Source organism: Mirounga angustirostris, unplaced genomic scaffold (assembly GCF_029215605.1).
Source record: "Mirounga angustirostris isolate CCGP_5_RB_7025 unplaced genomic scaffold, mMirAng1.0.hap1 SCAF_9, whole genome shotgun sequence".
Lineage (NCBI taxonomy): Eukaryota > Metazoa > Chordata > Mammalia > Carnivora > Phocidae > Mirounga > Mirounga angustirostris.
Genome location: NW_026991717.1, coordinates 144,519,196 through 144,544,248, shown reverse-complemented (window position 1 = coordinate 144,544,248; position 25,053 = coordinate 144,519,196). Strand labels below are relative to the sequence as shown.

Here is a 25,053-nt window from a genome sequence, read left to right as displayed (position 1 = left end):
TTCCCAAAGAGCCTTTTGTTGTTCCATACAAGTTGTAGGATTGTTTGTTCCAGTGCTATGAAAAATACTGGTGATATTTTGATAGAGATTGCATGGCAAGTGTACATTTCCTTTAGTACTTTGTTTGTTATTAAAGATTTCATTATTTTATATATATATCACATCTTATTTATCCATTCATCTGTCAATGGACATCTGGGCTTTTCCCCTAGTTTGGCTATTGTGGACACAGCTGCTATGAATACTGGGGTGCAGGTCCCTCTTCTTTTCACTACATCTGTATCTTTGGGGTAAATACCCAGTAGTGCAATCACTGGGTCATAAGGTAGCTCTATTTTTAACATCTTGAGGATCCTCCATACTGTTTTCTAGAGTGGCTGCACCAGCTTGCATTCCCACCAACAGTGTAAGAGGGTTCCCCTTTCTGCACATCCTTGGCAACACTTGTCATTCACGGTCTTCTTGATTTTAGCCATCCTGACCCATGTGAGGTGGTGTCTTGTTGAAGTTTTGGTTGCTTGGTGTAATCTTCAAAAATGTCAATATAGTTCTTCTTCCTGCTTTTTAATATGAATGTTTGTTTTTTTATTGAGTTTTACGAATTCTTCACATATTTTGCATATTACCTCCCTATCTCATATATGGTTTGTAAATAATTTCTCCAGTTTCATAGGATGTTTTTCATATTGTTAATTATTACTATTATTATTATTTGCTTTTCAGAATTTTCTTTTTGACTAGATGTAGTTCCACTTGATTTTTGCTTTTGTTGCTTATAGTTTTGCTGATATATCCAAAAAATCCTTGCCAAGTTCATTATCAACAACCTTCTTCCCTATGATTTCTTCAAGGAATGTTATCAGGTCTTCTGTTTAAATACTTAATTCTTTTTTACTTAAATTTTGGGAGATTTAAATTTATTTTAAATAAAAATTTAAATTTTTAAATCTTTTGGATTTAAATTTAAATCTAAATTTTAAACTTGTAAGATACAAGTTCAGATTCATTTTTTCTGCATGTGGTTGTCCTCTAAAACAACATAATTTCCTCATTTTATGTTCTCAGCTCCCTTGTCAAATAGTATTTGACCTTACATGTGAAGATTTATCTCTGGCTCTCTATTCTGTTTCTTTGTTCTCTGTGTCTATTTTTAAGACAATGCCACACTGTTTTACTTATTATAGCTTTAGTGTAATGTGACATAAGGAAATGTGATGCTTCTAGCTTTGTTGTTCTTTGCCATGGTTGCTTTGGCTATTTGGGGTCTTTTGCGCTCCTATACAAAGGGGAGGATTCTTAGTTCTATTTGCCTTTTGGATTTTGATAGAGATTGCACTGAATCTGCAGATCCTTTGGGTATTATGGACATTTTTACAATATTAATTCTTCCAATCCATGACCAGGGAATATCTTCCCATTTATTTGTGTCTTCCTCAATTTCTTTGATCAATGTCTTATAGCATTCAGTGTATAGATCTTTGACCTCCTTGTTTAAATTTATTTCTATGTGTTTTTTTATGCAATTATAAATGGATTGTTGTCTTAATTTATTTTTCTGGTCATTTTTAATACAGTGTGGACATGCAACTGATTTGGATATGTTCACTTTGTATCCTGCAAATTTACTGAACTTGCTCATTAGTTACAACTATTCTTGATGGTTACTTCAGGTTCTATATACAAGATCACGTCATCAGCAAAGACAATTTCACTTCTACTATGATTTGAATGCCGTATCTCATTTTCTTGCCTAACTGCTTAGACACTAATGGCTAGGATTTCCATTATGTTCAATAAAATAGCGAGAGTGGACATCCCTGTCTTATTCCTAATCTTAGGTGAAACACTGTCAGCCTTTTTTTTACCATTGAGTATGATGTTAGGTGTGGGCGTGTCTTATATGCCTTGGTGATATTGAGGTATGTTTCCTCCATAACTAGTTTGTTAAGAGAGTTTATCATGAATGGATGTTGAATTTTGTCAAATGTCTTTTCTGTATCTATTGAGATGATCATGATATTTATCTTCCCATTGCTAATGCGGTGTGTCATGTTGATTTATTTGTGGATGTTGAATGATCCTGTATCTCTCAGATACATTCCACTTGATCATGGTGTATGATCCTTTTAATGTATTGTTGAATTCAGTTTACTGACATTTTGTTAAGGATTTTTGCCTGTATGTTTATTAGGGGTATTCGCCAGTAATTTTCTTTTCTTGTAGTGTTCTCTCTGGTTTTGCTATCAGAATAATGCTGACATCATAAAATTCATTGAAATTGTTCCCTCCTCTTCTATTTTTTTGGAAGAGTTCAAGAAAGATTGGTACTAATTCTTTTTTTAACATTTCTTTTAAGGCCAGTTTGGTGGTGATGAACTACTTCAGATTTTGCTTGTCTGCAAAACTCTGACCTCTCCTCCAATTCTAAATGACAACTTTCCTGGGTAGACTGTTCTTGGTTGACAGATTTTTGCTTTCAGCACCTTGAATATATAATGACACTCCCTTTAGGCATGCAAAGTCCATGATGGGAAATCTGCTAATTATGGAGGTTTCCTTGTACATAACAAATTTGTTTCTTCATGCTGCTTTCAAGATTCTCTGCTTCTCTTTAAATTTTGACAATTTTATCATAATGTTTTTTTGGTGTGAGTGTCCATGAACTTATCCTATTTAGAAGTTTATGGTCTTCCAGGATCTAGAGGTACATGTATTTCTCCAGGTTATGGAAGTTTTCAGCCAATATTTCAAATACGTTTTCTGCCCCTTACTCTTCCCCTTCTTATCCTGAGGTCCATATAATGTTAACACTGGTCTTCTCTTTATGCCTATTAACTATCTTCACTCTTTTTCTTAATTCTTATTTTCCTTTTAAACCTTCGGGTATGTGAAATCCACTGCCCTGTCTTTCAGATTGTTGATCATTTCTTCTGCTTCATCTAGTCTACTGTCAAACCCTCTATGGAATTTTTCCGTTCAGCTGTTCTGTTCTTCATCTCTGTGGTTTCTGTTTTTGCTTTCTTATATTTTCTATCTTTTTCTTGAAATTCTCACTTTCTTTTTACATCATTCTCTTGACCTCCATGAGTATCCTTATGATAATTATCTTCTTTAAAAAAAAAAGAATTCCTCATATCAGTGAGGTCATATGATACATGTCTTTCTCTGTTTGACTTATTTCACTCAGCATAATACCTTCCAGTTCCATCCACGTCATTGCAAATGGCAAGATCTCATTCCTATTGATAGCTGCATAATATTCCATTGTATATATATATATACCACCACTTCTTTTTTTTAAAAAAGATTTTATTTATTTATTTGAAAGATAGAGACATAGCAAGAGAGGGAACACAAGCAGGGGGAGTGGGAGAGGGAAAAGCAGGCTTCCCGCCGAGCAGGGAGCCCGATGTGGGGCTCGATCCCAGGACCCTGAGATCATGACCTGAGCCGAAGGTAGACGCTTAACCAACTGAGCCACCCAGGCGCCCCTGACCACTTCTTTATCCATTCATCTGTCGATGGACATCTTGGCTCTTTCCATAGTTTGGCTATTGTGGACATTGCTGCTATAAACATTGGGGTGCACGTACCCCTTTGGATCCCTACTTTTGTATCTTTGGGGTAAACACCCAGTAGTGCAATTGCTGGATCATATGGTAGCTCTATTTTCCAGTTTTTGAGGAACGTCCATACTGTTTTCCAGAGTGGCTGCACCAGCTTGCATTCCCTCCAACAGTGTAGGAGGGTTCCCCTTTCTCCGCATCCCCGCCAACATCTGTCGTTTCCTGACTTGTTAATTTTAGCCATTCTGACTGGTGTGAGGTGGTATCTCATTGAGGTTTTGATTTGGATTTCCCTGATGCCGAGCGATATTGAACACTTTTTCATGTGTCTGTTGGCCATTTGGATGTCTTCTTTGGAAAAATGTCTGTTCATGTCTTCTGCCCATTTCTTGATTGGATTCTTTGTTCTTTGGGTGTTGAGTTTGATGTGTTCTTTACAGATTTTGGATACTAGCCCTTTATCTGATCTGTCATTTGCAAATATCTTCTCCCATTCTATCGGTTGTCTTTTGGTTTTGTTGACTGTTTCCTTTGCTTTGCAAAAGCTTTTTATCTGGATGAGGTCCCAATAGTTCATTTTTGCCCTTGTTTCCCTTGCCTTTGGTGATGTTTCTAGGAAGAAGTTGCTGCAGCTGAGGTCGAAGAGGTTGCTGCCTGTGTTCTCCTTTAGGATTTTGATGGACTCCTGTCTCACATTGAGGTCTTTCAACCATTTGGAGTCTATTTTTGTGTGTGGTGTAAGGAAATGGTCCAGTTTCATTCTTCTGCATGTGGCTGTCCAATTTTCCCAACACCATTTGTTGAAGAGACTGTCTTTTTTCCACTGGACATTCTTTCCTGCTTTGTCGAAGATGAGTTGACCATAAAGTTGAGGGTCCATTTCTGGGCTCTCTATTTTGTTCCATTGATCTATGTGCCTGTTTTTGTGCCAGTACCATACTGTCTTGATGATGACAGCTTTGTAATAGAGCTGGAAGTCCGGAATTGTGATGCCGCCAGCTTTGCTTTTCTTTTTCAACATGCCTCTGGCTATTCGGGGTCTTTTCTGGTTCCATACAAATTTTAGGATGATTTGTTCCATTTCTTTGAAAAAAGTGGATGGTATTTTGATGGGGATTGCATTGAATGTGTAGATTGCTCTAGGTAGCATTGACATCTTCACAATATTTGCTCTTCCAATCCATGAGCATGGAACGTTTTTCCATTTCTTTCTGTCTTCCTCAATTTCTTTCATGAGTATTTTATAGTTTTCTGAGTACAGATCCTCTGCCTCTTTGGTTAGATTTATTCCTAGGTATCTTATGGTTTTGAGTGCAATTGTAAATGGGATCAACTCCTTAATTTCTCTTTCTTCTGTCTTGTTGGTGGTGTATAGGAATGCCACTGACTTCTGTGCATTGATTTTATATCCTGCCACTTTACTGAATTCTTGTATGAGTTCTAGCAGTTTTGGGGTGGAGTCTTTGAGGTTTTCCACATAAAGTACCATATCATCTGCAAAGAGTGAGAGTTTGACTTCTTCTTTGCTGATTTGGATGCTTTTTATTTCTTTTTGTTGTCTGATTGCTGTGGCTAGGACTTCTAATACTATGTTGAATAGCAGTGGTGATAGTGGACAACCCTGCCACGTTCCTGACCTTAGGGGGAAAGCTCTCAGTTTTTCCCCATTGAGAATGATATTCGCTGTTGGTTTTTCATAGATGGCTTTTATGATATTGAGGTATGTACCCTCTATGCCTATACTCTGAAGAGTTTTGATCAAGAAAGGATGCTGTACTTTGTCAAATGCTTTTTCTGCATCTATTGAAAGGATCATATGATTCTTGTTCTTTCTTTTGTTAATGTATTGTATCACGTTGATTGATTGTGGATGTTGAACCAACCTTGCAGCCCAGGGATAAATCCCACTTGGTCGTGGTGAATAATCCTTTTAATGTACTGTTGGATCCCATTGGTTAGTATTTTGGTGAGAATTTTTGCATCCATGTTCATCAGGGATATTGGTCTGTAGTTCCCCTTTTTAATGGGGTCTTTCTCTGGTTTTGGGATCAAGGTAATGGTGGCCTCATAAAATGAGTTTGGAAGTTTTCCTTCTATTTCTATATTTTGGAACAGTTTCAGAAGAATAGGTATTAATTCTTCTTTAAATGTTTGGTAGAATTCCCCTGGGAAGCCATCTGGCCCTGGTCTTTTGTTTTTTGGGAGACTTTTGATGACTGCTTCAATTTCCTTAGTGGTTATAGGTCTGTTCAGGTTTTCTGTTTCTTCCTGGTTCAGTTTTGGTAGTTGATAAATCTCTAGGAATGCATCCATGTCTTCCAGGTTATCTAATTTGCTGGCATAGAGTTGTTCATAATACGTTCTTATAATTGTTTGTATTTCTTTGGTGTGGGTTGTGATCTCTCCTCTTTCATTCATGATTTTGTTGATTTGGGTCATTTCTCTCTTTTTTTTTAAGATTTTATTTATTTGAAGAGAGAGACACAGCGAGAGAGGGAACACAAGCAGGGGGAGTGGCAGAGGGAGAAGCAGGCTCCCCGCCAAGCAGGGAGCCCAACGCGGGGCAAAATATGGAACGCTTCACGAATCTGCGTGTCATCCTTGTGCAGGGGCCATGCTAATCTTCTCTGTATCGTTCCAATTTTAGTATATGTGCTGCGGAAGCGAGCACTCTCTTTTCTTTTTGATAAGTCTGGCCAGGGGTTTATCAATCTTGTTAATTCTCTCAAAGAACCAGCTCCTAGTTTCATTAATCTGTTCTACTGTTCTTTTACTTTCTATTTCATTGATTTCTGCTCTGATCTTTATTATTTCTCTTCTCCTGCTGGGTTTAGCTTTATTTGCTGTTCTCTCTCCAGCTCCTTTAGGTGTAGGGTTAGGTTGTGTACTTGAGACCTTTCTTGTTTCTTTTTTTTTTTAAGATTTTATCTATTTATTTGACAGAGAGAGACACAGCGAGAGAGGGAACACAAGCAGGGGGAGTGGGAGAGGGAGAAGCAGGCTTCCCGCTAAGCAGGGAGCCCCATGTGGGACTCGACCCCAGGAACCTGGGATCATGACCTGAGCCAAAGGCAGACGCTTAACGATTGAGCCACCCAGGCGCCCGAGACCTTTCTTGTTTCTTGAGAAAGGCTTGTAATGCTATATACTTTCCTCTTAGGACTGCCTTTGCTGCATCCCATGAAAGCTTTACATTTTTATTCAAGTACAGTTGACACACAATGTTACATTATTTTCAGGTGCTCAACATGGTGATTCAACAACTCTATACATTATGCTGTGCTCACCTTAGTGTAGTTACTCTCTGTCACCATACAATAATCTCACACCATTGACTATATTCCCTGTGCTGTGCATTTTATTCCTGTGACATTCATTCCATAACTGAAAACCTGAATGTTCCACTCCCCTTCACCCATCTTGCTCATACAATCATTTTTTTTCAACTATCAGGTAAATCACTTTATGAACATTAGGGTGCATGTGCCCCTTCTTTTCACAACATCTATATCTTTTGGATAAATATCCAGTAGTGCAATAGCTGGGTCATAGGGTATCTCTATTTTTAATTTTTTTGAGGAACCTCTATACTTTTTTCCAGAGTGGCTGTACCAGCTTGCATTCCCACCAATGGTGTAAGAGGGTTCCCCTTTCTCTACAACCTCTCCAACATTTGTTGTTTCTCTCCCTGTCCATTTTCGCCATTCTAACTGGTGTAAGGTGGTATCTATTGTGGTTTTGATTTTATTTTCCCTGATGGGTAGTGATGTTGAACAGTTTTTCATGTGTCTGTTAGCCATTTGTTTGCCTTCTCTGGAGAAGTGTCTTCTCATGTCTTCTGCCCATTTTTTGACTTAATTATTTGTTTTTTGGGTGTTGAGTTTGAGAAGTTCTTTATAGATCTTGGATGCCAGCCCTTTATCTCTAATGTCATTTGCAAATATCTAGTCCCATTCCATGGGCTGCCTCTTGTTTTTTTTGACAGTTTCCTTTGCTGTGCAGAAGTTTTTATCTTGATAGAGCTACCCCATGACCCAACAATTGCACTACTAGGTATTTATCCCAAAGATACAGCTGCATTGAAAATAAGGGGCATATGCACCCCAATGTTCATAACAATGTCCACAATAGCCAAACTATGGAAAGAGCTGAGATGCCCTGCAACAGATGAATGGATAAAGAAGATGTGGTTCTTATATACAAGGGACTATTAGCCATCAGAAGGGATGAATACCCACCATTTGCATCAAAATGGATGGAACTGGAAGGGATTATGCTAAGTGAAATAAATCAAGCAGAGAAAGACAATTATCATATGGTTTCACTTATTTGTGGAACATAAGGAATAGCATGGAGGATATTAGGGGAAGATAGGGAAAACTGACGGGGGTGGAGACTCAAAGGAGGAGATGAACCATGATAGACTCTGGACTCTGGAAAACAATCTGAGGGTTTCAGAAGGTAGGTGGATGGGGGATGGGGTAGCAGGGGAATGTGTATTAAGAAGAGCACATGTTATGATGAGCACTGGGTGTCTTTTTTTTTAAGATTTATTTTATTTTATTGAGAGAGACAGAGAGAGAGCATGAGAGAGAGGAGGGTCAGAGAGAGAAGCAGACCCCCTGCTGAGCAGGGAGCCCGATGCAGGACTCGATCCTGGGACTCCAGGATCATGACCTGAGCTGAAGGCAGTCGCTTAACCAACTGAGCCACCCGGGCACCCCAGCACTGGGTGTCTTATATGCAACTAATCAATCATTGAACATTACATCAAAAACTAATCATATACTATACAGTTGCTAACGGAACATAATAATAAAAAATGTTGATGTTACGTAAAATTGGATTATTTTTCTAAATTCCTTTAGATAATTCATTACTAGGATTATATTTAGGGGTTAGGGTTAGGGGTTAGGATTAGGGTTTGGGTTAGAGGTTAGGGGTTAGTATTAGTGTTGAGGGTTAGGGTTAAGGGTTAGTTTTAGGATAGGGTTAGGGGTTAGGGTTTTGGATATGGGTTAAGGTTAGGGTTATGGTTATCCATCCCCTCCTGCACAGAAAAGGGATATCTCAACAAATATAAAGGGCAACCCATGGAATGGGAGAAAACATTTCAAATGACATAAGAGAGCAAAGGCTGATATCCAAGGTTTCTAAAGAATTTATCATGCCCTCTCTCTCATTTTTTTAATTTAAATTCAATTATCCAACTTGAGTACATAATCTGTTTGAGAAATAGTGTTCAACAATTTGTCAATTTTGTATAACACTCAGTGCTCATCATATCACATGCACTCGTTAATGCTGATAACCTATTACCCCATCCTCTACCCAACTCCCCATTGGCAAACCTCAGTTTGTTTCCAAGAGTTAAGAGTCTCTCATGGATTTTCTCCCTCTTTGATGAATTCCTATTCTGTTTCCTTCCCTTTGCTTATGGTCCTCTGCACTGTATCTTATATTCCACATATGAATGAAACCAGATGATAGTTTTCTTTGTCTGAATGACTTATTTCCCTCAGCATAATACCTTCCATTTCCATACACATTGATGCAAATGGTAAGTACTCATCCTTTCTGATGGTTGAGTAATATTCCACTGTGTGTGTGTATATCACATCTCCTTTACCCATTCATATGTAGATGGACGTCTAGGTTCTTTCCAAAGTTTGGCTAATGTGGACACTGCTGTTACGAACATCCATGTGTATGTGCCCTTTTGGATCACTACATTTGTATCCTTGGGGTAAATAACTAGTAGTGCAATTGCTAGGTCAAAGGGAAGCTTTATTTTTAAATTCTTGTGGAAACTTTAGACAGTTTTTCAGAGTGGTTGTACCAGGTTGGCTTCCCAAAAACAATGTAAGAAGACTCGCCTTTCTCCACATCCTCGCCAACATTTGTTGTTTATGGTTTTGTTACTTTTAGCCATTCTTCCCGGTGTGAGTGGGTATCTCATTGTGGTTTTGATTTGTATTTCCCTGAAACCAGTTGATGAGCAGGATTATTTCATGTGTCTGTTGGCCATTTATAATTTTTCTTTAGAAATGTATGTTCATGTCTTCTGTCCATTTCTTGATTGTATTATTTCTTTTTTGGGTGTTAAGTTCGCTAAGTTCTTTTATTTTAAGATTTTATTTTTTTTTATTTGAGAGAGAGACAGAGCCAATGATAGAGAGCATGAGCAGGGGAGAAGGAGAAGCAGGACCCAGGGAGTCTGCTTCTCCCTCTGACCCTCCCAACCCTCCCCCCTCTCATGTGCTCTCTCTCTCTCAAATAAATAAATAAAATCTTTAAAAAAAAGTTACACAGTGTATGACTCCACTCCTGTGAAATACACACACAGGTGAATCCAGAGAGACAGAACACAGATGGGTGGTTAGCCGAGACTGGGAGGTGGGAGGGAAGCAAGCAACTGGTTGAAGGGGACAGCGTTTCTTCTTGGGGTGACAGAAAGTCTTTGGAACAAGATCAAGGACGGGGCTGCACCTCATTGTGAATGATTAAGTGCTACTCAGTTGTTCAGGTTAAAATGGTCATGTCCTGTCATGGGAAGGACAGGTCCATTAAGGAAGAGTCACCCATGTCTTGTTCCAGGTTGAAAGGTCATTTCTCTTATGGCAGAGTAGGATTCCATCCTACCAGTGGACCCAAGACTGTTTATTGATTCACCTGTGAAAGGACATCATACTTGATTCCAATTTCAGCCATCATGAATGAGTCACTACAATCATTCAGGTGCAGTTTTGTGTGGACATAAGTTTTCGAGTCAGACAGGTAAATACCTCAGAGCATGACTGCTGGGTCCCAGAGTAAAAATGTGCAGGGGGTTTTTCCAAGTTGCTAAACAGTCTCTCAAAATGACTGAATCCATTTCTTCCCACCAGGATGACAAGCACTCTGTTATTCTGCATGATCACCAACAACCACTATTGCAAGGTTTCTGGATCTTAGCTCTTCTAGGAGGCCAGCAATAGCAGGGAGGAGGGGTCTGGGTTCACACTGGTCCTGACACTATCACAGATGTGGACTCCGGGGCTGTGCACACCTCTCAGTAGAGCAGTAGAAAGGGATCCTCACTCTCCTGAACATCTGATGCATTATGACTCCTCATGGAAGGGCAATGGTTGCACTGAGAAGCACAGGATGTCGTGCAAGGACAGGGTTTCAGTCCCTCATGTAAAAAACCTGATCTTTCAAGCACACACCAGTGTGACCCAAAAAGACCTACTTACAGGGACCCTGACACATGCTCACAGGACAGCTTGGACATGGGTCCCAGAGGGAGGGACAAAAGGTTATCAAATCCCCTCTGCCTGTAGCTCCTCCACAGAGCAGGGGCACAAACCAGTGGAACAGAGGCAGGGAGCTGGTGTGTAAAGTGAGTCTCTCATGGTGGATGTTTTCTCCCATTCCATGGGTTGCCCTTTATATTTGTTGAGATATCCCTTTTCTGTGCAGGAGGGGATGGGAGGAACCAGCCATGGGGGCATTGGACTAAAGACTCAGCTCTCACAGACCCCCACCCTCCTCTGCCCTACTCCTGCCAGCATCCAGAGACAGGCTGGAGGTCAGGGGGTGGTGCGGGTGCACCGCCCACCCTGGCCATGCAGATGTGATCCTGATAAGGAAAAACGTACTCATGTCACTAGCTGAAGATGGTAACTAGTGTCACCATCTTCCCAGGAGGGCTGTCACCATAGGTTTCAGGGCCACTGCAATAAGGTCTTGATTGAGGTCAACACTGAATGGGGCATGGGCAAGAAGGGATTTATAGCCAAAAAGTACAAGGGGGTCAGTGAGTGGAAAATCACTAAGAACCACCAGGGATGGGGGTCAGTGTTCTGGCGACCTGGGCCTAATGGAATTCCTGCTGAAGGTGGCTTGGGTGATCCCACATCACCTCGGGTCCTGGGGGGGATGAAAAGACAGTCAGATAGGAAAGTGACCAGGTACCCAAGTGGGAGATTCTCACTTCTCTGACTGGGCAAGACTCTTCTAAAATTGGACAATGAAGAAGTCCAAACCTCAGGCCTAGTTAAAAACAGCACAGGGGTCTGAGTAGAGGAGGGAGTCTGTCAGTCCTCGACCAGTGTTTCTACCAGTGACTCCACCACCTGGCTCCCAAGGGCAGTGACCCCTCCATCCTGTGTGACCTTGTGAGAAGCACCACCAGGGAGGCAGGGAGCATTGAGTGAATGCTTCCCTGCCTGGGCAGGTGACATCTCTTCCTGAGGGCTCACTTGAGGAAGAGCCTCTAAGAGTCAAGCTGAACAGCGAAGTGGGTCAGACATGCCCCCTCCACAGCCATTCTCCAGTTTGGTTTATTGATCATTCTGAGCTGAAGGCAGAAGCAGGAAAAGCCCTTTGCCTCCCTCAATGGCCTAAAAATAAAGTACACATTACCACTGTGTAAAGGAAAATTACTTTGACAAAAGCCAAACTTTGCAATGCTGCCTCCACACCAAAAAGAGAACTACTCTGGAGACAACCCTTACCACCTGAGAGACTCTTATCTGCCTCACAGGATAAAGGGTATTTTCCACACTTTCTCTCCCTCTCCTCCACATATGGTGCCTCAAAAGGTATGTGCCTCCACATATGGAGCCTCAACCATCTGGGCTCATTTCTTTATAGAACACTACAAATGGGTTTGTGAATGGGCACTAATCAATCCCACTCTCAGTAAGTATTGTGCTAAGAGGATTCTTACCCAAGACTGCAGGGGAGTTATCAGGAGCTGGTGGGCCCCTGGGAGCCCTACCCCTATCCCAGGAACAGTTAGACCCAGAGGCATCCCTGTATTCAACACTTTCAATCCTTCTTCCAGATACTTGAGTATGTGATATACAGTTATAACACAATTAACTCCTTTACCTGTTCCATCTCCCATTGTACTGCTGGGTCACTTTCTGTGCATTACCCCTATTCCTCACTGTGGAGACACTGCTTCCTACTTCCTTGGCATATGGAGGTAGACATTGCAAATTATACCTTAGAGGTGTTGAAAATAATGGTTTGTAATGTTACATGTCCTAGCACATATCTTATTTTAGTTTGCCAATAATTTGCAAGTCATTTGATCCTTTTGGCTTTTGCTTTGAAGCTTCCTTTGAGCTTACTGAGTAAAACATTCCCCAGTACTCCATATGATGATTGGTGAGTTACAAGTATGTATGTTATTTTTTTCTCAGAACAGCTGGTGAGGAAAAAATGTACTGCTGACCACATGTGAGACCCAGAGTTTGTTTCCTCTAATCCTCTATTGTGGCTCTTTCCTGGACTTTGGCAGCATGTGTGGTTCTCTTCTCAACTGAAGACACAGGGGGCTGAGGTCACTTTGGTAGTTGGCATCATTCAGCCTGGGTGTGAAAAAGAAAAGTTACCAACTACTGTACTCCCTTCTTTAATCGTCTATCCTAAACCTCCTTTAAAATCCCCTGGGTCAAAACAATTCTTGAAAAGATAGCAGAGGAGTACAGGACCCTATTCTGCCCAGTCGCAGAATTGACCTGGGTGTCTACCAGACCACTCTGAACATCCATGAAATTAGCCTGAGATGTAAGAAGATCGAACTGGATCTCTACAAACAGAATATCACAGGTGGTTGGTATTGAGATACAAAGCGGGGAGCCCTGATTCCGTGAGCAGATATTGGAGGATAAATGGAAGGGGGAGGGAGCCGATAGGATCCTGCACCACCAGTGAGCGATAGCCTCCCATGCTGGGGAAGGGGCACAGACTTGCAGACCAGAAGCAGCAGGGAAAGGACTTTACGGCAGCTCCCTGGATTGAAACCTGGAGTGGAGGGGCCGCACGTGTGCAAACTGGGGGTGGCTGGCAGTTATAGAAGCACAAAGAGCAGAGACATGCCCCGACCTGGAGGTGAGGACTGGGAGCACTGCTGAGGGGTGCCCAACCAAGGACTGCAGTTTATAGCAGCACAGACAGAAACGGAGATAGTGTGGCCTGGAGAGCTCACTGAAGAACAGACTGTGATCTCTCTGCTTTGGGGCAGAAGGTGGGAAATGGTCTCTTCTGCTCTGATTCTTGGAAGAGACAGAGAAAGTCGCCAGGGAAAGCTGCCAGAGAAGAAAAGCCCCCCAAAACCGGTTTTCACTGAGCCCATCATCCGCCAGAGGGAGCAAGGCAACTCTGTCCAAAAGAAGGTTGCCTGAGTAACAGCATGGCAGGCCCCTGTCCCAGAAGACAGGCTGGGAAAAAAAGAGGTCAGCAACCCAAAGGTCCCTAGAAAACAGGTATATTTTGCTTGGGTTGTGGCCAATAATTTGGACTCTATATCTTCCCTCAACCACCCATCAACAGAATGACTAGGAGGGAGGAACCCCCAAAATAGGAAAGACTCAGAGATTATGACTTATGCCACAGATTTACAAATGGATTCAGATATGACCAAGATGTTGGAGATGGAATTCAGCTTGGCAATTTTGAAGACAGCAGCTACAATGGAGAAATCAATTAATGGCAACATAGAGTCTCTAAGGGCAGAAATGAAAGCTGAATTGGCACAACTTAAAAATGCTATCAATGAGATCCAATCCAACCTAGATAATCTAACAGCTATGGTAAGTGAGGCAGAAGAACGAATTAGTGACCTAGAAGACCAAATAGTAGGAAAAAATGGAAAAGAGGAGGCCAGGGAAAAACAACTCAGAATCCATGAAAATAGAATCAGAGAAATAAATGACACCATGAAACGTTCCAATGTCAGAATTATTGGAATCCCGGAGGGGGTGGAGAGAGAGAGAGGACTAGAAGATATATTTGAGCAAATCGTAGCTGAGAACTTACCTAATCTGGGGAATGAAACAAAAATACGTGTGCTAGGGGCAGAGAGGACCCCTCCCAAGATCAAGGAAAACAGGCCAACACCCCAGCATGTAATAGTAAAACTAGCAAATCTTAGAACCAAGGAAACCATCTTAAGGGCAGTTAGGGGGAAGAGATTCCTTATGTACAGAGGGAGGAACATCAGAATAACATCAGACCTATCCAGAGAGACCTGGCAAGCCAGATAGGCCTGGCAAGACATATTCAGGGTACTAAACGAGAAGAACATGCAGCCAAGAATACTTTATCCAGCAAGGCTGTCATTTAGAATGCATGGAGAGATGTTGAACTTCCAAGACTGGCAGAAACTGAAAGAATATGTGACTACTAAGCCAGCCCTGCAAGATATATTAAGGGGAATTGTATAATAGGAGAAAGACCCCAAGAGTGATATAGAACAGAAATTTACAGGGACAATCTATACAAACAAGGTCTTCACAGGCAACATGATGGCAATTAATTCATATCTTTCAATAATCAATCTCAATGTGAATGGCCTAAATGCTCCCATAAAATGGCGCAGGGTTCCAGATTGGATAAAAAGACAAGACCCATCCATATGCTGCCTACAAGAGACTCATTTTGAACCTAAAGATACATCCAGACTGAAAGTGAAGCGATGGAGATCCATCTTCCATGCCAGCGGACCTCAAAAGAAAGCTGGGGTAGCAATTCTTGTATCAGACAAATTAGATTTTAAACCAAAGAGTATAAGAAGAGATCCAGAGGGACATTATATCATTCTTAGAGGGTCTATCCAACAAAAAGCTCTAACAATTATAAATACCTCTGCCCCCAAAATGGGAGCAGCCAACTACATAAGCCAGGTGTTAACCAAAATAGTCATATTGATAACAATACGTTAATTGTAGAAAACCTCAATACTCCACTCTCAGCAATAGACAGAATATCTAAGCAGAAAATCAAAAAACAAACAAGAGCTCTGTATGACACACTGGACAAGATAGACCTCATGGATATATACAGAACATTGCACCATAAAACAACAGAATACTCATTCTTCCTGAGTGCTCATGGAACTTTCTGCAGAATAGAACACATACTGGGTCACAAATCAGGTCTCAACCAATACCAAAAGATTGAGATTATTCCTGCATATTCTCAGACCATAATGCTTTAAAACTGGAACTCAATCACAAGAAAAAAATTGGCAGAAATTCAAACACTTGGAAGCTAAAGACCACTATGCTCAAGAATGTTTGGGTCAACCAGGAAATCAAAGAAGAACTTAAACAATTCAGGGAAATCAATGAGAATGAAAACACATTGGTCCAAAACCTATGGGATAGTGCAAAAGCCATCCTAAGGGAGAAATATGTAGCCATCCAAGCACAGATGTAGTGAAAAGAAGGGCCGTATGCACCTCAATGTTCATAGCAGCAATGTCCGCAATAGCCAAACTGTGGAAAGAGCCGAGATGCCCTTCAACAGATGAATGGATAAAGAAGATGTGGTCCATATATACAATGGAATATTACTCAGCCATCAGAAAGGATGAATACCCAACTTTTACATCAACATGGATGGGACTGGAGGAGATTATGCTAAGTGAAATAAGTCAAGCAAAGAAAGTCAATGATCATATGGTTTCACTTAATTGTGGAACATAAGGAATACCATGGAGGACACTAGGAGAAGGAAGGGAAAAATGAAGGGGGGGAATCGGAGGGAGAGATGAACCATGAGAGACTATGGACTCTGAGAGACAAAGAGGGTTTTAGAGGAGAGGGAGGTGGGGGGATGGGTTAGCCCAGTGATGGGTATTAAGGAGGGCACGTACTGCATGGAGCACTGGGTGTTATACGAAAACAATGGATCGTGGATCACCACATCAAAAACTAATGATGTATTGTATGGTGACTAACATAACATAATAAAATTTTTTAAAAAATCGAAAAATCCTGAATTCAACAACTAACTCTACACTTTAAAGAACTAGAGAAAAAGCAACAAACGATGCTTAAGCCACACATTAGAAGAGAAATAATTAAGATTAGGGCAGAAATCAATGAATTAGAAACGAGAAACATAGTAGGTCAAATCAACTAAAACAAAAGCTGATTCTTTGAAAGAATTAATAAGATCAATAAATCAATGGCCAGACTTATTCAAAAGAAAAGAGAAAGTACCCAAATTAATAAAATTATGAATGAAAGGGTAGAGATCACAACTAGCACCAAGGAAATAGAAACAATTATTAGAAATTATTATCAACAACTATATGCCAGTAAACTGAGCTATCTGGATGAAATGGATGCCTTCTTAGAAACCTATAAGCTGCCAAGACTGAAACAGGAAGAAATTGAAAACCTGAATAGACCAAAAACCAGTAACAAGATTGAAGCAGTGATCAGGGCGCCTGGGTGGCTCAGTTGGTTAAGCGACTGCCTTCGGCTCAGGTCATGATCCTGGAGTCCCGGGATCGAGTCCCATGTCGGGCTCCCTGCTCAGCAAGGAGCCTGCTTCTCCCTCTGACCCTTCCCCCTCTCATGTACTCTCTCTCATTCTCGCTGTCTCAAATAAATAAATAAATCTTAAAAAAAAAAAAAAAGATTGAAGCAGTGGTCAAAAACCTCCCAGAAAACAAGAGTCCAGGGCCTGATGGATTCCCTGTGGAATTCTACCAAACATTCAAAGAAGAAATAATACCTATTCTACCGAAGCTGTTTCAAAAAATAGAAACAGAAGGAAAACTTCCAAACTCATTCTATGAGGTGAACATTACCTTAATCCCCAAACCAGGCAAAGACCCCATCAAAAAGGAGAATTTCAGACCGATATCTCTGATGAATATGGATTCCAAGATCCTCAACAAAATCCTAGGTAATACTATACAACAATACATTAAAAGGATCATCCACCATGACCAAGTAGGAGTTATCCCTGAGATGTAAGGGTAGTTCAATATTCACAAATCAATCAGTGTGATAGAACACATTAATAAGAGGAGAGAGAAGAACCATATGGTCCTCTCAATTGATGCAGAAAAGGCATTTGACAAAGACAGCACCCTGTCCTCATTAAAACTCTTCAGAGTATAGGGATAGAGGGAACATTCCTAAAGTTCATAAAATCCATCTATGAAATACCCACAGTGAATATCATCCTCAATAGGGAAAACCTGAGAGCCTTTCCTGTAAGGTCAGGAACATGACAGGGATGTCCACTCTCACCACTATTGTTTAACATTTTACTAGACGTCCTAGCAACAGCAATCAGACAACAAAAAGAAATAAAAGTTTTGGGGCGCCTGGGTGGCTCAGTTGGTTAAGCGACTGCCTTGGGCTCAGGTCATGATCCTCGAGTCCCAGGATTGAGTCCCACATCGGGCTCTCTGCTCAGCAGGGAGTCTGCTTCTCCTTCTCACCCTCTTCCCCTTCGTACTCTCTACCTCTCATTCTCTTTCTCTCAAATAAATAAATAAATAAATCTTTAAAAAAAAAGAAATAAAAGTTTTGAAATTGGCAAAGAAGAAGTCAAACTCTCTCTCTTCACAAATGACATGATACTTTATGGGTAAAAACCAAAAGACTCCACCACCAAATTACTAGAACACATCCACCAATTCAGTAATGTGGCAGGATACAAAATCAATGCACAGAAATCAGTGGCTTTCTCATACACTAACAATGCAACTGTCGAAAGAGAAGTTAGAGAAATGATTCAATTTACAATAGCTTTAAAAACCATAAGATACCTCGGAATAAACCTAACCAAAGAGATAAAGGATATATACTCTAAGAACTACAGAGCACTCATGAAAGAAATTGAAGAAGACACAAAAAGATGGAAAAATATTCCATGCTCATGGATCGGAAGAATAAACATTGTTAAAATGTCTGTGCTACCCAGAGTAATCTATACCTTCAATGCCATCCTAATCAAAATTCCAGTGACATTTTTTAAAGTGTTGGAACAAACAATCCTAAAATTTGTATGGAATCAGAAAAGACCCCGAATATCCAAGCAAATGTTGAAAAAGAAAAACACAGGTGGGTGCATCATGTTGCCCGATTTCAATCTATATTACAAAGCTGTGATCACCAAGACAGCATGGTAGTGGCACAAAAACAGACATATAGACCAATGGAACAGAATAGAGAACCCAGATATGGACCCTCAACTCTATGGTAAAATAATCTTTGACAAAACAGGAAAAAATAGGCAATGGAAAAAATCTCTTCAATAAATGGTGCTGGGAAAATTGGAGCCACATGCAGAAGAATGAAACTCGACCATTCTCTAACACCGTACACAAAGATAAACTCTAAATGGATGAAAGACCTCAATGTGAGACAGGAATCCATCAAACTCCTAGAGGAGAATATGGGCTATAACCTCTTTGACATTGGCCAAAGCAACTTCATTCAAAACACATCTCCAAAAGCTAGTGAAACAAAAGCAAAAATGAACTTTTGGGACTTCATCAAGATAAAAAGCTTCTGCACAGCAAAGGAAACAGTCAACAAAACAAAGAAGCAACCCACAGAATGGGAGAAGATATTTGCAAAGGACACTACAGATAAAAGGCTGGTATCCGAGATCTATTAAGAACTTCTCAAACTCAATACCCAAAAAACAAATAATCAAGTCAAAAAAATGGGCAGAAGACATGAACAGACACTTCCTCTGAAGAAGACATACAAATGGCTAAGAGACACATGAAAAAATGTTCATCATCATCAGCCATCAGGGAAATTCAAATCAAAAGCACCTTGAGATAACACCTTACACCAGTTAGAATGGCAAAAATTGACAAGGCAAGAAACAACAAATGTTGGAGAGGTTGTGGAGAAAGGGGAACCCTCTTACGCTGTTGGTGGGAATGCAAGTTGGTACAGCCACTTTGGAAAACAGTTTGGAGGAGCCTCAGAAAATTGAAAATAGAGCTACCCTATGACCCAGCAATTGCACTCCTGGGTATTTACCCCAAAGACACAGATGTAGTGAAAAGAAAGGCCATATGCACCCCAATGTTCATAGCAGTAATGTCCGCAATACCCAAACTGGAAAGAGCTGAGATGCACTTCAACAGATGAAGGGATAAAGAAGATATGGTCCATATATACAGTGGAATATTAGCCATCAGAAAGAATGAATACCCAACTTTTACATCAACATGGATAGGACTGGAGGAGATTATGCTAAGTGAAATAATGCAAGCAGAGAAAGACAATTATCATATGGTTTCACTTATTTGTGGAATATAAGGAATACCATGGAGGACATTAGGAGAAGGAAGGGAAAAATGAAGGGGGTGAAATCAGAGGGGAGACAAACCCATGAGAGACTATGACTCTTAGAAAGAAACTGAGGGTTTTGGGGGGGGAGTGGATGGGGGGATGGGTGAGCCCAGTGACTGGTATTAAGGAGGGTAGGTGTTGCATTGAGCACTGGGTGTTATATGAAAATAATGAATCATGGAACACTACATCAAACACTAATGATGTGCTGTATAGCGAGTAACATAGATAATAAAATTAAATTAAATTTTAAAAAGAAAGAAACTAACATAATGAAAACACATTGGTCCAAAACCTATGGGATATTGCAAAGGCAGTTCTCTGAGGGAAGTACACAGCCATCCAAGCCTCTCTCAAAAAATTAGATAGCACACTTTCCTGATTAAAACTCTTCAAGTTATAGGGACAGAAGGAAATACCACATATCTTAGAAGCCATCTATGCAAAGCCCACAGCAATATTATTTTCAATGGGGAAAAACTGAGAGCATTTCCCTTAAGGTCAGGAACATGGCAGGGATGCCCACTCTCACCACTGTTGTTCAAGATAGTACTAGAAGTCCTAGCCTAAACAATCAGACAACAAAAAGAAGTAAAAGTAAAATCCCAAATACACAAGCTCTCCTTACACCTAAATACCTGGATAAAGAAAAACAAATAAAGCCTAAAGGAAGCAGGAAAAGAAAAATAATAAAGATTAGAGCAGAAATCAATGAAATAGATCCCAGAAAAACAGTACAACAGATCAACGAAACTAGAAACTGGTTCTTTGAAAGAATTAATAACACTGATAAATATCTAGACAGACTTATCCAAAATAAAAGAGAAATGATCCAAATCAATGAAACTATGAATGAAAGGGGAGAGATCATGACTAACACCAAGGAAATAGAAACAATTATAAGAAATTATTATCCGCAACTATATGCCAACAAAGTAAACAACCGGGAAGAAATTCATGCCTTCCTCTAAACTTGTAAACTATAAAGACTTTAATAGTAAGAAATAGACAATGGGAACAGAAAAATAACCAGTAATGAAATGAAGCAGTAATCAAACACTCCCAAAACACAAGAGTCCAGGGACACATGGCTTGGCAAAATTCTATCAAATATTTAAAGAAGAAATAATACCTATTCTACTGAAGCTGTTTCAAAAAATAGAAACAGAAGGAAAACTTCCACACTCGTTCTATGAGGCCAGCATTATGTAATCTCAAAACTAGATAAAGATCCCATCCAAAAGGAGAATTACAGACCAATATCCCTGATAAACATGGATGCGAAAATACTTAGCAAGATCCTACCCAATTGGATCCAACAGTGTATTAAAATGATTATCCACCATGATGAAGTGGGATTTAATCCTATGATACAAGGGTGGTTGAACATTTGCAAATCAATCAACATAATAGTGCACATTAATAAAAGACAAGAACCATATAATCTTGTCAACTGATGCAGAAAAAGCATTTAACAAAAGACAGCACCCTTTCCTGATTAAAACTCTTCAAATTATAGGGACAGAAGGAAATACCACATATCTTAGAAACCATCTATGCAAAGCCCACAGCAAATATTATTCTCAATGAGGAAAAACTGAGAGCATTTCCCTTAAGGTCAGGAACATGGCAGGGATGCCCACTCTCACCACTGTTGTTCAAGATAGTACTAGAAGTCCTAGCCTAAACAATCAGACAACAAAAGGAAGTAAAAGGCATTCAAATTGGCAAAAAAGCAGTCAATCTCTTTCTATTCACAGAAGACATGATACTTTAAGTGGAAAACCCAGAAGACTCCATCCTCAAATTACTAGAACTCATAGAGCAGTTCAGCAATGTACCAGGATACAAAATCAATGCACAGAAATCAGTGGCATTTCTATACTCTAATAATGTGACTGCAAAAGAGAAATTAAGGAACCGATCCCATTCACAATAGCACCAGGAACCATAAGATACCTAGGAATAAAACTAACCAAAGAGGTAGAGAATCTATACTCTAGAAAGTACAGAACCCTTATGAAAGAAATGGAGGAAGATGTGAAGAGATAGAAAAACATTCCCTGTTCATGGATTGGAAGAATAAACATTGTGAAAATGTCTATGCTGCCCAGAAAATCTTCACCTTCAATGTAATCCCTATCAAAATACCATTGACATTTTTCACAGAATCAGAAAAAAGAAAATTTAAATTTGTATGGAATAAGAACAGACCCCGAATTGCCAGGGTAATACTGAAAAAGAAAACCAAAACTGAGGGTATCACAATGCCTGGCCTCAAATTATATTACAAAGCTGTGATCATCAAGACAACATAGTATTGGCATAAAAAAAGACACATAGATCAATGTAACAAAATAGAGATGCCAGAAATAGATCGTCAATGCTATGGTCAACTAATCTTCCACAAAGCAGGAATGAATATCCAATTGAAAAAAAGACACCTCTTCAATAAGTGGTGCTTGTAAAATTGGACAGCCACATGCAAAAGAATGAAACTGGACCATTCCCTTACACCATACACAGAGATAAATTCAAAATGGATGAATGACCTCAATGTGAGACAAGAATCCATCAAAATCCTTGAGGAGAACATAGGCAGTAAACTCTTCCACATTGGCCACAGCAACTACTTTCAAGTCATGTCTCTAAAAGCAAGGGAAACAAAAGCAAAAACGAAATTTGGGGTCTTCAAGAAGATAAGAATCTTCTGCAAAAAAAAGGAAACAAGGATTTTTGGAAAAGATGGCAGAGGAGAGGGGGCCCTATTCCAACTGGTCCCCAGAATTGAGCTAGATATCTACCAGACCACTCTGACCACCCACGAAATCAACCTGAGATGTAAGAAGATCTGGATCTCTATAAGCAGAATATCACAGGTGGTTTGTTTCAAGATATGAAGCAGGGAGCTGCGATTCCACAGGCAGATATCAGAGGATAAACAGCAGCAGGAGGGAGCCTGGCCATAGGGATCATACACCACTGGTGAACAATAGCCTCCTGTGCTGGGGATGGGGCACAGACTGGCAGACTGGTAGCAGTGGGGAAAGGACTTTAGGGCAGCCCCCCCAGGCGGAAACCCAGAGCAGCAGGGTCACACGTGTGAACTGGGGGTGTCTGGCAGTTTTAGAAGCACAAAGGGCAGAGATGTGCCCTGACCTGGAGGCAGGACTGGGAGCACTGTGGAGGAGCCCACAACCCAGGAGGCTGCAGTTTATAACAGCCCAGACAGAAATGGAGAGACTGTGCCCTGGAGAGCTCACTGAAGAACAGGCTGCCATCTCTCTGCTCTGAGGTAGAGGGTTGGAAATGGTCTCTTCAGCTCTGACTCTCACAAGAGAGGCGGAAAATCACCAGGGAAAGTTGCCAGAGAACAAAAGCCCCAAAAAACGGGTTCCCACTGAGCTCATCCCCTGCCAAAGGGGGTAGGGCAACTCTGTCCAAACAGGGCTGCCTAAGTAACAGCTCAGAAGGCCCCTCCCCCAGAAGACAGGCTGGGAAAACAAGAGGCCAGCAACCCTAAAGTCCCTAGAAAACAGGTGCATCTTGCTTGGGTTCTGGTCAATAATTTGGACTCTATACATTTCCTCAACCACCCATCAAGAGAATGACTAGGAGGAGGAACTCCCAAAATAGGAAAGACTCAGAGATTATGACTTATGCCACAGATTTACAAATGGATGCAGATATATCAAGATGTCAGAGATGGGATTCAGGCTAGCAATTGTGAAGACAATAGCTAGAATGGAAAAATCAGTTGATGGTAACATAGAGTCTCTAGGGGCAGAAATGAAAGCTGAATTGGCAGAACTTAAAAATGCTATCAATGAGATCCAATCTAATCTAGATAATCTAACAGCTAGGGTAAGTGAGGCAGAAGAACAAATTAGTAATCTGGAAGACAATTTAATAGATAAAAAGGGAAAAGAGGAGGCCAGGGAAAAACAACTCAGAATCCATGAAAATAGAATCAGAGAAATAAGTGACACCATGAAGCGTTCCAATGTCAGAATAATTGGAATCCTGGAGGAAGCAGAGAAAGGGAGAGGACTAGAAGATGAATTTGAGCAAATCGTAGCTGAGACCTTCCTTAATCTGGGGAATGAATGAATCCTAGAGGCAGAGACGACTCTTCCCAAGATCAAGGAAAACAGGCCAACACCCCGGCATGTAATAGTAGAACTCACAAAACTTAGAACCAAGGAAACCATCTTAAGGGCAGTTAGGGGGAAGAGATTCCTTATGTACAGAGGGAGGAACATCAGAATAATGTCAGACCTATCCACAGAGACCTGACAAGCCAGAAAGGCCTGGCAAGACATATTCAGGGTACTAAACGAGAAGAACATGCAGCCAAGAATACTTTATCCGGCAAGCCTGTCATTTAGAATGGATGGAGAGATGCAGAGCTTCCCAAACTGGCAGAAATTGAAAGAATATTTGACCACTAAGTGGGCCTGCCAGAAATATTAAGGGAGGTTCTATAAAAGGAGAAAGACCCCAAGAGTGATATAGAACAGAAATTTGCAGGGACAATCTATACAAACAAGGTCTTCACAGGCAACATGATGACAATTAATTCATATCTTTCAATAATCATTCTCAACGTGAACGGCCTAAATGGTCCCATAAAATGGCCCAGGGTTCCAACTGCATAAAAAGACAAAACCCATCCATATGCTGTCTACAAGAGGCTCATTTTGAACCTAAAAATACATCCAGACTGAAAGTGAAGGGATGGAGATCCATCTTCCATGCCAGCAGACCTCAAAAGAAAGCTGGGGTAGCAATTCTTATATCAGACAAATTAGATTTTAAACTAAAGACTGTAGTTAGAGACACAGAAGGAAACTATATCATTCTTAAAGGGTGTATCCAACAAGGAGATCTAACTATTGTAAATATCTATGCCTCCAACATGAAAGCAGCCAACTAAAGAAGCCAACTGTTAAACAAAATAGAGTCATATTGATAATAATATGTTAATTGTAGGAGACCTCAATACTCCACTCTCAGCAATAGAAAGATCATCTAAGCAGAAAATCAACAAAGAAACAAGAGCTTTGAATGATACACTGGACCAGATGGACCTCACAGATATATACAGAACATTCCACCCTAAAACAACAGAATACTCATTCTTCTTAAGCCCTCATGAAACTTTCTCCAGAATAGAACACATACTGGGTCACAAATCAGGTGTCAACTGATACCAAAAGATTGAGATTATTCCCTGCATAGTCTCAGACCACAATGCTTTAAAACTGGAACTCAATCACAAGAAAAAAATTGGCAGAAATTCAAACCCTTGGAAGCTAAAGACCACTCTACCCAAGAATGTTTGGGTCAACCAGGAAATCAAAGAACTGAAG

At 40.4% G+C, this 25,053-nt stretch overlaps 1 non-coding gene across 1 annotated transcript; it reads right to left on the bottom strand.

Moving 5' to 3' along the window:
* Nucleotides 1–6,130: 6,130 nt before the first annotated feature.
* On the bottom strand, nt 6,131–6,237 carry LOC135361668 (U6 spliceosomal RNA). The gene has a single exon (XR_010405353.1). It is a non-coding gene; the product is annotated as a U6 spliceosomal RNA (small nuclear RNA).
* Nucleotides 6,238–25,053: the final 18,816 nt, after the last annotated feature.